General features: G+C 48.0%; 1 protein-coding gene across 4 annotated transcripts in view; it reads right to left on the reverse strand.

Annotated features, from left to right (window-relative positions):
• The window catches only part of EXTL3 (exostosin like glycosyltransferase 3), a 177,845-nt gene that overhangs the window by 119,055 nt on the left and 42,394 nt on the right, over nucleotides 1-16,396 (reverse strand). The window lies entirely within an intron of this gene.

Raw genomic sequence — 16,396 nt, forward strand, 5'->3', positions numbered from 1 at the left:
AACCAGGAAGGTTCATGAAAAGGACAAGACTGAAACCAGCGGCTTCTGAATTCGTAGCCACCGTGTTCAACAATGAATCATAATAACATGGTAAGAAGCTGCTGTACCAGGCCAATGGATCATATAGTCCAGGAGTCGGCAAGGTTCAGTTAATGGAGGTCTTTAAGCAGAGGTCTTTAAGCAGAGGCTTGACAACCATATGTCAGGAGTGCTGTGATGGTGTTTCCTGCTTGGCAGGGGGTTGGACTCAATGGCCCTTGTGGTCTCTTCCAACTCTATGATTCTATGATTCTAAGGTTTACTGGGCATGGGCTGGATCACTCCTGCGGATTGATTCCAGTGCAACGCCAGAAATCAGGTCCGTGCATGTCCGCGGCGCCAGAAATCGCTTCTGCGCATGCCCAGATGCCGAAAATTGTGCCTGCGCAGAGGCGATTTTCGGTATCTAGGCATGTGCAGAAGTGATTTCCAGCACCACAGACATGCGCAGACACGATTTCCGGAGCCACGGGAGAGAGTCCCTGTGCTGCACTGCACCAGTTTAGTGCAGTGCTCAGGGACTTGCCAAGCGGGCAGCTCGGTTCAGCGGCAGCCCATGGGCTGTTTAAGCGACCCTCATGAGCCGCTTCCGGCCCATGGGCCTTAGGTTGCCGACCTCTGATCTAGTCCAGCATCCTGTTCTCACTCTGGCCAGCATTCAAAATTCGCTAGGTGCATTTTGCACCTGGCCATCAGTCACTTGCAACCAAGGGAAGATGCCCGGGTGCCAGTATGGCGCCTGATGTCATAGAGGTGCATTCTTGGGAAACCCTTGGATCTGGACTGTTTTCACACACAAGCAGCACATCCTGTAGAATTCTATCCATGCTATTTTATCTGCCCAATCAGAATGAATTTCAGGAACCCTAAAGTCATATAGAGAAACACAGCTTTGAGCCGTCTGGCCCCAAAATGGCAACTCCGTTTTGGCGACTGTAACCCTGGTTTAAAAAGCCACTTGGCCCCTGGCTTATATATCTGAGTTTCTAACACTATCAGTGTCCAACCAGATCCCTGCAGGAAGGGACCCACAAACAGGATTCGAACACAAGAGCAACTCTTTCTCCTCCTGTGGTTTCCAGCAACCAGTACTTGGAAACATGAATGCCTCCAACTGTGGAGGCAGAGAATAGCCATCAAAGAATCTAGATCAAGGGAAGTAATAGTGCCACTGTATTCTGCTCTGGTCAGACCTCACCTGGAGTACTGCGTCCAGTTCTGGGCACCACAGTTCAAGAAGGACACTGACAAACTGGAACGTGTCCAGAGGAGGGCAACCCAAATGCTCAAAGGCCTGGAAACGATGCCTTATGAGGAACTGCTAAGGGAGCTGGGCATGTTTAGCCTGGAGAAGAGGAGGTTAAGGGGTGATATGATAGCCATGTTCAAATATATAAAAGGATGTCACATAGAGGAGGGAGAAAGGTTGTTTTCTGCTGCTCCAGAGAAGCGGACACGGAGCAATGCTTCCAAACTACAAGAAAGAAGATTCCACCTAAACATTAGGAAGAACTTCCTGACAGTAAGAGCTGTTTGACAGTGGAATTTGCTGCCAAGGAGATTCTATGAATAATCACAGGCGCACAGAAGAGCAAATTGGGCAAAGCTAAGCAAGCCAAGGGACGTGGGTGGCACTGTGGGTTAAACCACAGAGCCTAGGGCTTGCCGATCAGAAGGTCGGCAGTTCGAATCCCCGCAACGGGGTGAGCTCCCGTTGCTCGGTCCCTGCTCCTGCCAACCTAGCAGTTCCAAAGCACGTCAAAGTGCAAGTAGATAAATAGGTACCGCTCCAGCGGGAAGGTAAACGGCGTTTCCGTGCGCTGCTCTGGTTCGCCAGAAGTGGCTTGGTCCTGATGGCCACATGACCCGGAAGCTGTACACCGGCTCCCTCGGCCAATAAAGCAAGATGAGCGCCACAACCCCAGAGTCGGTCACAACTGGTCAGGGGTCCCTTTACCTTTAAGCAAGCCAAAGAAGAACTACACTGAATTATTCTGGCTACCATGTTTTATTGCGCATGGAATATGCACAGCATAGGGCCGAGATGTCTTTAAATCCAGCCCTGCAGAAAAAGTCAGCTTTTTAGCCAAATACCATCAGAGGCAATGATAAAGACTGGTGCTTGCTTTACCTGAAGACTGTAAATCTTTACACGTCAAAAGCAGTGTTGCTCGTAAAGCATGGTATTAAATATTTCCCAGCCCACAGCGCTGCAGGGCTAAGTGCTCGTCTCTGGGCTCTGCAGGGGAAGCAGAAAACTGGCTGGTCGCCCTCAGCTGGAATCATGCCTCAACAATACAAGAGCACGATACAAAAGTTCACTTTACTGCTTCAGCAAAAGCCAGTTGCAAGAAAAGGAATACTTTCTCAGGGATGAAATGAAAGTGAAATGGACTCTTTTCATGTTTGTCAATAAGGAGAGCGACGTGCTTTTTACGCAAAACGGCAGGGCCAATTGCAAAGGATCTCACAAGGAGCCGTGAACTTGTTTGGCCTCTTCTTTCACTGTCCAAGTTTGCTCCCTCCAGGCAGCCAATCTAAATGCAAATTGTAAAGAGACAAGAGCTGCAATGTTTTGGAAGAAGAAGAGCAGGAGAGAGAGAAAAAATATAATTGCAGACAAAGCAGCACAGGAAGTACTTGAAGACATAATCCTGCATAGGTCAAGAGAGCCTGACTGGGCTGGATTAATCATTATGCTAACGGCAACAGAGTCCGAACTGTGCTGTGGCCCAATTATCCAGGAGTCAAGTCAGTGCCTTGAAAAAGTGCATCTGCTTGCGCTACCAAGCTTGATCTCCTTGAATGTTCCTTGCAAACTGGAACCTAGTTCTACACAACCTACTAGGGCTGGGCGATATATTAATATATTGTCCAAAATGGGGATGCGGCTGGCACTGTGGTCTAAAGCAGTGTTCCCCAACCTTGGGCCTCCAGCTGTTTTTTGGACTACAACTCCCATCATCCCTCGCTAGCAAGACCAGTGGTCAAGGATGATGGGAGTTGTAGTCCAAAAACAGCTGGAGGCCCAAGGTTGGGGAACACTGGTCTAAAGCACTGAGCCTCTTGGGCTTGCCAATCAGAAGACTGGCGGTTCGAATCCCCATGATAGAGTGAGCTCCCATTGCTCTGTCCCAGCTCCTGCCAACCTAGCAGTTCGGAAGCACACCAGTGCAAGTAGATAAATAGGTACCATTGCAGCGGGAAGGGAAACAGCATTTATGTGCGCTCTGGCTTCTGTCACAGTGTCCCATTGCATCAAGAGTGGTTTAGTCATGCTGGCCACATGAACTGGAAAGTTGTCTGTGGACAAACACCGGCTCCCTCGGCCTGAAAGCAAGATCAGCGCTACAATCCCATAGTCACCTTTGACTGGGCTTAACCATCCAGGGGCCCCTTTTTTACCTTATATTGTCCAAAACTGGTTTGAAGTCCCTATCATGATATCAGTTTTATAATTTTTGACCTGGCGATATATCGCGAATCATGGTGTGTGGGTGTGTTTTATGCAAAAATCACAATGTGGGGGAAAACTGTGAAGCCAGCCAATGCTTCTCTCAATTCCTGCAGCCCCTGCTAACTCTGCTGGCTCGGCTCTCCACTGCCTCATGCAGTGGGGCAGCACAACACAAGAGCAGCAGCCGGCAAAAATCACGATGCGGGGGAAACTGTGAAGCCAGCCAATGCCATCCTCGTTTCAGACATCACGATATATTGGCATATCGCGATGTTTAGCTGGTGATATATCACGATGATGAAAACCAGATATCGCTCAGCCCTTCAACCTACAAAATATTTTCTAGGCCCTCCTACCTTGCACCAGGCTGTCCCTCTCCTGGGCTTCCCATCTCATCCCAGAGATTTCTGCACATGTACAGAGACAACCAAATTCTGACCAAACTAACAACCATTTTCAGGCTTTAAAGCTCAAGGGAGGAACAAAACAAACCTCTCCTGGTTGCACAGATGGCCTGCCATTGGGCAGTTTTGCAGCTGAGGCTGCACCAGCACCTATGGATTTCAGCTAGCCTTGACACCAGAGCCAGAATTTGTGAGTGAGGCACAGCAGGGGAGAGGCACAGTATTGTTTCTGATGCCATGCTAAACTTTGACTCTGAAGCAGGCTGCAAGCTTTGCTAGGTTTAATCCACATCATGCTGTGCTTTAGCGGTCTTTTGAGTTCTTCTAACATAAGGCAACTGTAGAGATAAGCCCTTGTCCTTCTACTGCGTTTTGTGCTTGGGGAGGAGATAGAATCCCCCTAATTTCCCTAAAAGCTCGGCCAAGGGCTCGCCACACTGGGAAAAGGCGCTTGGCTTCGTGAGCAATGTTAAAGTTGCAGCAGTGATGCACGGCTGACCCAGCAATTTCATTGGGATTCTTACTAAGGTCCCAAAGAGGAAGTTGAGATTACGTCCCGTATCACACTTTCCAGTTGAGAAAACAGAGGGTGGGGGGGTGGACAGGAAGTATGGCAAAAGCAGAATGTCAATACTTTTTTGGGGGGGGGGATACAGTGAAACAGGAGACATGTGTAACTGACCCTTGAAAATGAGTTGCACACAAGGGTCCCTCTTCGCTGTGGTCCAAACCACTGACCCTCTTGGGCTTGCCGACTGGAAGGTCAGCGGTTCGAATCCCCGCAACAGGGTGAGCTCCCGTTGCTCTGTCCCAGCTTCTGCCAACCCAGCAGTTCGAAAGCACGCCAGTACGAGTAGATAAATAGGTACCGCTGCGGCAGGAAGGTAAACAGCATTTCCATGCGATCTGGTTTCTGTCACGGTGTTCCGTTGCGCCAGAAGCGGTTTAGTCCTGCTGGCCACATGACCCGGAAAACTGTCGGTGGACAAACACCAGCTCCCTTGGCCTGAAAGCGAGATGAGTGCTGCAACCTCATAGTCACCTTGGACTGCACTTAACCATCCAGGGGTCCTTTGCCATTTTATTTTTTATTTCTTTTACTCTTCATACCCTCCTGCTAAGCAGCTGACTTCGCACATTGCAAGCCCTACACAGCCAAACCTTTTGTTGCTGGAGGCTCCTTCAAAGTTGTGCAGAAAGGCTTATCCAGGGTCACTTGAGAAATTCTTAGTTAGGCCTGATTCTTAGCTAGGCTAAACAGTCTCCAGGTCTATTTGCTATTTGAAAAGGAAGCAGGGGGAGAAAGAGAGGGTGTTAACTGTACAATTCCTGCACCGCTGAAGAAATTTTCCCCATGGATGCCTCCCAATGTAGCTCACGCTGGGTTATGTTAAAAACCTCGATCTCATGTTCAGAACCCTTTTGACTCTGAAAATACAAGCACATTTATAACTAAATAAGGGGCTGAACAATGAAGACCCTTTTCCCGAATACGCAAACTTCACCCCAAGCCAGATACCAAGAACCTTTTAAGGACTCAAGGGAAACACAAAAACCCTTTAAGGACTCAAGGGAGACGTTTGTCGGAGCCATATTCAGAGCGCCAGAAGTTAACACCAATCCTTCCGTGGATGTTTCTCAACTTGATTCCTTACAACAGGGTACCTACACCTATGAAGAGCACCTGCCCAAATCGAGGCCAGGTAGAAGCAGTGTTCGAAATTAGCCATTATTTTTTAAGGTGATGCATACCTGAAAGCATTGTCACCCCAATTTTGTCAGCTGGGTAACAGTGTTCGAAATTAGCCAGGAGCAATTTGCACCTGGCTATTGGCCACTTGCGACCAAGTGAAGATGCCTGGGCGCCAGGATGGCACCTGAAGTCTCCACCATCTGAAGGTGTGTGCCTAGGGATTCTTGGATCTGGACTGGTTTCACACACTAACAACACATCCTACAGAATTCTATCATCCTATGAAATTCAGGGATGAAAATGCTTTTTCTGTGCAGCCTGAGCAGGAGCTGTGAACGATGTTATGAATGGGCCACATCACTATTAAGAGAAAGAGGTCGGAATAGGCCAATGTATATGTGGATTGTCCCTGGATCAAGGGATTTTTCTTCTTTAGGTTCTCAAGGTTTTTAACCCAGCTCAAAGTGGTCGTCTGTACTAGCCGGATGTCTAACTGATAATCAATCACAGCTAGTCCAGCATCTGGAAAAATAAGAGATGCCTTGCCCCAAAATGGCAACTAGACATTCCGTTTTGGTGACTGTAACCTTGGTTACAGATAGCATCTTAAAAAGCAGAAACATCACCTTGCCTACGAAGGTCCGTATAGTTAAAGCTATGTTTTTTCCAGTAGTGATGTATGGACTATAAAGAAGGTTGATCACCGAAGAATTGATGCCTTTGAATGATGGTGCTGGAGGAGACTCTTGAGAGTCCCATGGACTGCAAGAAGATCAAACCTCTCCATTCTGAAGGAAATCAGCCCTGAGTGCTCACTGGAAGGACAAATCCTGAAGCTGAGGCTCCAAGACTTTGGCCACCTCATGAGAAGAGAAGACTCCCAGGAAAAGACCCTGATGTTGGGAAAGATGGAGGGCACAAGGAGAAGGAGACAACAGAGGACGAGATGGTTGGACAGGGTTCTCGAAGCTACCAGCATGAGTTTGACCAAACTGCGGGAGGCAGTGGAAGACAGGAAGGCCTGGCGTGCTCTGGTCCAGGGGGTCACTAAGAGTCGGACACGACTAAATGACTAAACAACAACAGCAACCTTCGTTTAAGGAGCCTGCTGGTAGTAGCTAGGGAAAATCCATAATATGTAGCTTTTTTTGGAGGGTGGCACGGCTAAATCCAGAGCAAGCACCAGGGCTGTGGAGCAGCACTCTAAGAAACATCCCTGCTGCCAATCACGGGTTAGGATTGCGCCTGCAGAAATTTACATCGGCACAAGCTTTTTTTGGACTACATCCCATCCCATCAGATGCGTGAAGTGCTATCCGAGCTGCAGGTACATATACCTATGGTTTGGCAGTAGGATGCGTTTGTGTGTACATATATACAGTGAGGTCAGAAAGGAATGAAATGCAGAAAAGTGCAGGTGGTGATAATTGTAGTTTTAAAACTGCTCCTTCCCAAAGAACAGTTGTGTTGATAACACGGGGCATCCAGGCACTGGTAAACCAATTACTATTGCTAAGCCACTTTATGCATGTAGTGAGATAATAATAATAATAATAATTACAACAACAACAACAACAATAAATTTTATTTATACCCTGCCCTCCCCAGCCAGAGCCAAGCTCAGGGCAGCTAACAGCAGTAAAATTACAACAAAAACATAAAAGGGGGGGGGGGGAGAAACAATTTAAAATACAGGTTAAAATGCAATTTATAATGCAGCCTCATTTTAAAGTAGCTGGTAAGTCAAGACCATAAGGGGAGGGAAACATAAAGGTCAGACTGAGTCCAAACCAAAGGCCAGGCGGAACAGCTCTGTCTTGCAGGCCCTGCAGAAAATGTCAAGTCCTGCAGGGCCCTAGTCTCTTGGGACAGAGCGTTCCATCAAGTCGGGGCCAGTGCTGAAAAGGCCCTGGCCCTAGTTGAGACCAATCTAACCACCTTGCAACCTGGGACCTCCAAAGTGTTGTCATTTGTGGACCTTAAGGTCCTCTGCAGGGCATACAAGGAGAGGCGGTCCCATAGGTACGTGGGTTCTAGGCCGCGTAGCACTTTAAAGGTCAAAACCAGCACCTTAAACCTGACCCTATACTCCACCAGGAGCCAGTGCAGCTGGAAAAGCACTGGATGAATGAGATCCCGCAGCAAGAACCATGTAAGGAGCCTCATCGCGGGGGGGGGGCGCTAGGGGGCGCATTGGAAGATGGCTGACAATACCATCTCTCCGGCTCACATGCGGTAATTAAGAGGCTGATATGGGAGTATGCAGCCTCCCTGTGTCACCCCAAGGGAATGGGGAACACTGCCTTGTCTGCTGTTGCCCTATATAACCCCCGGATTTGAAAGAAGGGGGTGAGGGCACTAGGCACAAAGCCCTCGGGTGGGTCGGCTCTCCTGGAAGCTGTCTCTGATTGCGCAGCTAGTTGCAGAGCTCAAAATAAACAATTGGAAAAAGAAGCAAATGCACATACTTCAAGTGAAGATCGGGAGTAAAGACTGCTAATTAATGGGATCTCTGTGAAGCAGAGCGACGGGCTGGACAATAAATCAAGAGAAGACTCATCATTAAAAGATTGGTATGTCAGAGCGAAACTGAAAAGGGGGGGAGGAAAAAACTTTTTTTTTTTTTGTCTTATGTGAGTACCCAATAACCCTCCCCCACCAAGAAATAATCGTTGCAAATTACTGATCACAAGCAGGAGATTAAGAACTGTGTGGAAATAAATTACTAATCAAAGAGAGGACTAGTGGGAACATCGGGAAAGGAAAGAAAGCTTTGTGACGCAGTTACAAATGGAGATTCGTTATGGCAGGCCTGCCCACAGGAGGACGAGGGGGAGGAGGACCATGGTCATTGGAATGTGAATGTATGGTTATCGGAATGTGAATTTGACCTGGCAGGGCCCCCTGAGAAAATTTATGACAGACTGGCAGGCTTGTGGAAATCAACGGACAGACTGTGGGAATGTTCTGTATAGAGGTGTGGAAATGGCGTCTGTCCTTTATGTGATATGGCTCTTGGAGAAGTGTAAAATCCACACAGGATATGTTTGTTTTCAACCCGCTTGTGAAGATTATCAGAGATCACAAAGAAAGGAATATATGATAACAACAAGAAGATGAGGAAAATAACAAAGAGACTATCGGGACAGAACTGTGTAATTAAAGCAGCAGCAAGAGTGATGTTTGGATCCCTTTCGGAGCTCGAAGTATGGGTACCCCCAACAAAATTTTAAAAATTTGGCTGTGTAATTTGGAACTAATGTGATTTGGAATTTATGTGATTTGATTGGCCTGTTAATAAAAATTATTTTTAGGGGGGGGAAGTAAGGAGCCTCATCGCGGCATTCTGCACCCTCTGTAGTTTCTGGAGATGAAAACCCATCCAATCAATCCAGTCCACAGTTGATGGAACTTAACCCCTTGACGCTCCACAAATTCAGTGGTCTCACACTGGGAACATCCCCAGTTGAGAGGGACATTCCTGCACCCACTGGACACCGGGGGGAATACATGTTATGTAAATCCAAGTAGATCCTCTCCATGTCTGAATTTGCGGGCAAGAATTAGGAACCCCACTGCAGAAAGCAGTGTGCTGAAAAAGGTGGCAGGGGAGAGAGGGAGGGAGAAAAGACCACAAGCATTTTTTATTTTAATTTTAAAAGGCTGCAACATAGCTAGGAAGAACCAAAGGTCGGGGGGGCCACTAGGGGCGCATCGAAAGATGGCTGACAATAACATCTCTCCGACCCACACGAGGTAATTAGGAGGCTGTGATGGGAGTAAATAGCCTCCCTACCCCCCACCAAGGTTGGGGGGGGGCTGCCCTTGCCTGCTGTGCCCTACACCACCCCCAAATTTGTGGGGATGGGGGCAGTAGGCACTACCCTCCTGTGGATCTTGGCGCTCCTGGACGCTGTCTCTGATCCGCGCCTCTAGCTGCAATAACTTCAAAAGAAACAATTAGGAGGAAGCGAATGCACATATTTCAAGGATGGAGGGGGAGTAAAGACTGCTAACTGAAGAGATCTCTGATAAACAAGACGGGTCGGAGGAACAAGAATAAATCATGAGAAGATCACCAAGGCTCGGTATGGCAAAGGGACTGGATGGGGGAGGGGGAAAAACTTTCCTTTCTTTCCTCTATGTGATTAATCAAGAATCCCCCCCCCTCACAAGTCAGAAATGTCCTTTTAATGACTTAAGCTGTGGATTTATGTCTGTGTGGAGATAATTTTTCTAACCAAAGCATGTTTCAAGAAGATCGTGAAAGTTTAAGAGCTTTGGAATGACGCAGTTAAAAATACCGTTGCCATGTTGGCAAGTTCTGTCGGAGGACTTAAGTCTGGGAGGAGGAACAGAGTTGTTTTTATATTGTGGGTGAGACTCCTCAGAGGGACTTAAGAGCGACAGATCTGCGAAATTAATGATGGAAAGAGCGATGTTATTTACGAAAGCGATGATATATGGAAACCATCTTGATATGAGGATTGGACGAACGGAAAAATTCACACAGGATTATAATTGGTGTTTATCTGCTTAAGGAGATTATCAGATCATAAAGAAAAAAGAAAAAATATACAAACAAGATGAGATGTGGAAACAGCAAAATAAGACTGGATAGAATTATGAACATTATTTGGACTGATTTGGATATTAACGCAGTAGCAAGAAGATGATTGGAATCCCCCTTCGGAACTTGAAATATGGGCCCCCTCAACAAAAATTTAAAATTCGGCTTTGTAATTCGGAATTTATGTGATGTGATTTGATTTGATTTGATTGGTCGGCTAATATTTTTTTTTTTTTTAAAGGAAGAACCAAAGGTCGCTCCAAACATCCAACTCTAGCACCACGGCTCAACCAGAAACCTGTCGGCTTTTTCTCACGCTCAAACAAATCCCACCCACTGAATTAAACAATGTATTTTAAACCATAGTTGCTGCTAATCTTCAAGGTGCCATAAGACTCCTGAGTGTTTCCCGTGACCATGGAAGAGACTTAAGCCACAATAACCACCAACCACCGATTGCTCTCCTAAATTTGCAAACGCGAAATTTCTGTCTGTCTGCCTTCTCCGTTCTTTCTGTGTTTATACCCAACAGCTATTCTGCGATGGAACGCAAGAGGGCTCAGAGAGGATTAGAAATGCAGGAAGCTGCCTTGTACAGAGTCAGACCATGAGGTCCATTCGGATCAGTCTTGTTTACGCCAGCCGGTGGTGGCTCAACAGGTTTCCAAGTGGGAATCTCTCTCAGCCCTCTCTAAAGATGCCAAGGATTGGCTATGGGAACGTTTTGCATGCATTGAATATTCTCTAACCCTGAGCTGCAGTCCTTCCTGGGCATTCTCCTGTCAGGGCATTGACCGGACCCAGAAATGATTAACTTCAACATGTGCATCAGACAGTGTCCTGGGGCCTACCCACTTGCAGGACACACAACCACACTGGCATCCAAATTACAGCTTGCAGCTGAGTATTCCCAGCAGTATAAAACTACAGTGGTACCTCGGGTTAAGAACTTAATTCATTCGAGGTCCGTTCTTAACCTGAAACTGTTCTTAACCTGAAGCACCACTTTAGCTAATGGGGCTTCCCGCTGCTGCCGTGTGATTTCTGTTCTCATCCTGAAGCAAAGTTCTTAACCCGAGGTACTATTTCTGGGTTAGCAGAGTCTGTAACCTGAAGCATCTATAACCTGAAGCGTCTGTAACCCGAGGTACCACTGTACTGATTTTGTGCATGTTCACTCCACCTTCAGCCAACCGCACCGCACCTTGCCAAGCAGCAAAGCAGCTCCTCGTGAGAGCAGTTTTGGTTTTTGGCTACTGGTGCAGTCAGGAATTAATTCTGCTAGGAGCTGGGCCAACAGGCTGCAACCCACCTGGGTGTGTCAGCCTAAATCTGGAAGCTGGAAGCTGGATCCATGCTTACTCAACAGTTTTAAGGGAAAAGCCATCGATGTGGTCTGATCACATGGGAGAGGGCTTAGTCAAGGCTCCAGGAGGTGCCCCCTGGATATATGGGGCAGAGGAGAGAAGACAGCAGGGGGAAAGTGATCCAGCTCAGGAGCTGACGAAAGACCACAGTCAAATCAGAAAGCGAGCCTAAATGCCAAATCGAAGCCTTAGGAACGCAAGGAAAACAGCTTCCCACCAATTCCTATCCCTCCCTTACTTGCCAAGTGGCTCAGATCACAACCCCCAGATCTAGACATTCTGCCAACCAGTTTCCAATCATCTCATACTGAGAGAGACAGGCTCTGACAGCCTTTTGGGAGGATTCAAAGCAGAACACAATTTTCAGAATTTAAATGTGCCCCTTTTCACATTCTGCATCTCAAATAACTAATGGCGGGCATCCATCTCTAAAAGACAAGATGGCCTGCCACTCCCCATCTTCCCCCGAAATAGAGACGCTGCAGGGGGGGCACTGAGTATACTCTTGCCCCCCCCCCAGGGTGCAGAAAAATAAATCAGGGTCTACCCTACTGGGAAAATAAATCAGGGTCTACCCTACTGGGAAAATAAATCAGGGTCTACCCTACTGGGAAAATAATTCAGGGTCTACCCTACTGGGAAAATAAATCAGGGTCTACCCTACTGGGAAAATAAATCAGGGTCTACCCTACTGGGAAAATAAATCAGGGTTTACCCTACTGGGAAAATAAATCAGGGTCTACCCTACTGGGAAAATAAATCAGGGTCTACCCTACTGGGAAGTAATCTATTGGGTTTACAGAACTTTGGATGCAGATGAGCAAAGGTTTCTCCCAGTTGAACATAAGAACGGTGGTCAGCATTCTCCTCTCCCAGCAGCTAAACAGATGTCAGACAGACCTGAGTACAAGAGCCCTCTCCGCTCCTGATGTTTCAAGCAACTGGGATTAAGGTGGTTAAAAAAAGGCCTCTTTCCTAAACAGCCTCGGTCCAGTAGACCTGAAGGAGCGTCTCCACCCCCATTGTTCTGCCCGGACACTGAGGTCCAGCTGCGAGGGCCTTCTGGCAGTTCCCTCATTGCAAGAAGTGAGGTTGCAGGGAACCAGACAGAGGGCCTTCTCGGTGGTGGCGCCCATCCTGTGGAACACCCTCCCACCAGATGTCAAAGAGAAGAACAACTACCAGACTTTTAGAAAACATCTGAAGGCAGCCCTGTTTAGGGAAGCTTTTAATGTTTAACTGACTATTGTATTTTAATATTGTGTTGGAAGCCGCCCAGAGTGGCTGGGGAAACCCAGCCAGATGGGCGGGGTATAAATATTAAATTATTATTATTAAAAGAAAAAAAGACTTAAGATACTGATTTGTACTTGTATATAAAGGTCTTCTTGCAGTGCAGGAACTAATGGACCTTCCCCCCGAGAAGTGTTAGAAACTCATAAACTAATCACCAAATGGCACCTTAAACCTAGGCCACAATGGAATGTCTAGGTGCCAATTTTCAAATGAGTATTATTATTAATAATAATCATTTCATGTCTATACCATTTTATATTTTAAAGGGGGGGATCTCAGAGCAGCTTACAACACAGTGAAACATCAAACCAAACAACCCAGAATAAAACAAATCCAAGCATCCAGGAAAATATTTCAAGGTCCTTCTCCAAGGGACATGTTCTGAGGTCCAGCGCTGAGGGCCTTCTGGCGGTTCTCTCACTGCGAGAAGCCAAGTTACAGGGAACCAGGCAGAGGGCCTTCTCGGTAGTGGCACCCGCCCTGTGGAACACCCTTTCAGCAGATGTCAAGGGAATAAACAGCTATCTGAGAGAGCCAGTGTGGTGTAGTGGTTAAGAGCGGTAGTCTTGTAATCTGGCGAACTGAGTTCGCTTCCCTTCTCCTCCACATGCAGCTGCTGGGTGACCTTGCGCCAGTCACACTTCTTTGAAGTCTCTCAGCCCCACTCACCCCACAGAGTGTTTGTTGTGGGGGAGGAAGGGAAAGGAGAATGTTAGCCGCTTTGAGACTCCTGAAGGGGAGTGAAAGGCGGGATATCAAATCCAAACTCTTCTTCTTCTTCTTCTTCTTAAAAGACATCTGAAGGCAGCCCTGTTTAGGGAAGCTTTTAATGTTTAACTGACTATTGTATTTTAATATTGTGTTGGAAGCCGCCCAGAGCGGCTGGGGAAACCCAGCCAGATGGGCGGGGTATGAATAATAAATTGTTGTTGTTGTTGTTGTTGTTGTTGTTGTTGTTGTTGTTGTTGTTGTTGTTATTGTTATTATGAATTTGCTTTCCCCAGTCGCCAACCTGGCACCCTGAGATCTCCATGTGGTCACAACTGGACCTGTGCCAGTCACAAAATGCGCCTGGCTAATTTCTAGCACTGCCCAAGCTCTGCTCCCCGCCCCTCACTGCACCCAGCTCTGGTAGGTGGGCCTCCGGGTTCTGTCTGCCCAGTTCACACACAGCAACAATGAGGCTCAACAGGCCTCCTTGCCAGTGCCGCACGAACCGAGTGTGTGGCCTCAAAACACTCCCCAGGATCACCCACAACATGCCAGAGGTTCAGCAACACGCAAGTCAACATGAGGAAGGCTCCCTGAAGTTGAGAAAGTCTCGAAAACCACGGCCGTAGGAGCATGATTCATCCTGCCCAGATGTATCACGTCTGCCAGTTCCGAGGACATTTGCCTGGTGTATTATGGTGTGCCTTTGCCTCTCTTGGGCTAGGGCCCAACACACATGCCAGCGTTTGCTCTAGGCAAGGCTCTCCATGCTACACATCCAGCTCTTTAATAAGGTTTGAGCTTCTCGAACACAAAAAGGCAGGCATGTGCTTTGCATGGGTAATGTTCGAATTAAAGGCCCCGGGGCAAAAATCGCTGCCTTCCCAAGGAGGGGACAGAGAGGGGGAGAGGGAGAGGGGGAGAGAGAGAGAGAGAGAGAGAGAGCTCCTTTCTTTTTTGGCAGCAGCCCACGATAACACTCATAATCCTGCAAAATGTAGTAGAATACATTTCTAAATCCCTATCAGCAAATCTCATAAACGGAAGGTCTGTTACACGCTACTAGAGCTCAAAGGCGAGAGGAGGCTGGTCCAGGATTGTGGCAGCTGCCATGGGGCAAGATGCTGTTGCATTGCCACCAGCCCCCCCAGCCCCCCCCCAGCGTGCTGGAAGCCCCCCACCTCCAAGCAGCAGACTCTTCAGAAAGGAAACCACAGACGCTGCGGTGCTCTGAGAGGCTCCGCGCCTGGGTGCTCTGGTGCTCCCGCGACACAACAAGTGCACTTACTGACAGCAGCTGTTCCGCGGGCAATGAACGAGCCCCCCCACAAACCCGCTTTTAATAGCGCAAGGATCAGAGGGAGGCTTCAGCCCGAGCTGCAAGTGCAATCAATGAGGAAAACACAGCCGGGAAAAAGCTTTGCTGGAGACGAGAAGGAAGGCTGTAAGGTCTTCAATGGGGGGGGGGGTGAGGGAACAAAAGGAAAGCATGGGTTGTCAGGAAGCATCGCCCGCAGCTGCAAGGTCAGGGGTGCAAATGAACGGCTGTGCAGCTGTTTGGGTTTTGGGCACGGAACCTGGATCTGGAGAATTTCAACTTTCATTTAAAAAGAAAAAAGAGAGTACAGTTGTACAGTGGTACCTTGGGTTAAGAACTTAATTCATTCTGGAGGTCCGTTCTTAACCTGAAACTGTTCTTAACCTGAGGTACCACTTTAGCTAATGGGGCCTCCCACTGCCGCCGCCGCTACCGCCGTGCGATTTCTGTTCTCATCCTGAAGCAAAGTTCTTAACCCAAGGGATTATTTCTGGGTTAGCAGAGCCTGTAACCTGAAGCATCTGTAACCCGAGGTACCACTATACCTTGGAACTCAAATGCCTTGGCTCCCAAACAAATCGGCTCCCAAATGACCAAAACCCGGGAGTGAGTGCTCCGGGTTTTGAACGTCCTTCTAGAACCCAAATGTCCGGCAAGGGTTCTGCAGCCTCCGATTGGCTGCAGGAGCTTCCTGCAGCCAATCAGAAGCCACGCTTTGATTCCCAAACATTGTGGAAGTCAAACGGACTTCCGGAATGGGTACCGTTCAACTTCCAAGGTACGACTGTATTAATATGTTCCTGGCTACTCTGCAAATACAGCCCATGTGGTTCAGCCCAGCAATACCTGCTGAGGCTACACCCAGTCCTTTATTCCTTGTGAAGCTTGCCTCCTGGACATAGCTGTCAAGCGTCCCTTATTTGGCGGGACAGTCCCTTATCCCAGCGCCATGTCCCGCTGCTGTCCCTTACAGATGAGGTTTCGTTTGGCTGCTGGCTGGGCTTTCTGCCTTTGGCTCAGAGGGGCTCAGAAGCTGAACATACCTGTGCCCGGAAAATCCCTTATTTTGGCTGCTGATCCCTTATTTTCGAGGCTGCTGGTCCCTTATTTTCAAATCTGTAAGTTGACAGCTATGCTCCTGGAACGTAAGCCATCAGTTTCACTTTCAGTATGTACAGCGCTTTGTAGACTTCCAAACCATAACAACACAGGTGAGAAGACTAGGAGAGTCTCCCCAAGGCTATGCGCTCACTAAGCTGGCCCTGGGCAAGGCGCAATTTCCCCGTTTTGCAGGAGGGAAACTCCTTAGAGCATACAAAACTGCCTTATGCAAAGTCAGACCATCCAATCCACCTGGCCCAGTATTGTCTGCACGGACTGGCAGCTGCTCTCCAGGGTTTCAGGCAGGGGGCATTCCCAGCTCTACCCTGAGATGCCGAGAATCGAACCCGGGGCAGATGCTTTGCCGCCGAGCCTTGCTCATGCCCCTCTGCAAAACCCACAAAATACAAGGCCAAACCTAAGGGGAGAAAGATAAATGT

The sequence above is a fragment of the Podarcis erhardii genome, assembly GCF_964252035.2.
Source record: "Podarcis erhardii genome assembly, chromosome: 3".
NCBI classification, from domain to species: Eukaryota; Metazoa; Chordata; class Lepidosauria; order Squamata; family Lacertidae; genus Podarcis; species Podarcis erhardii.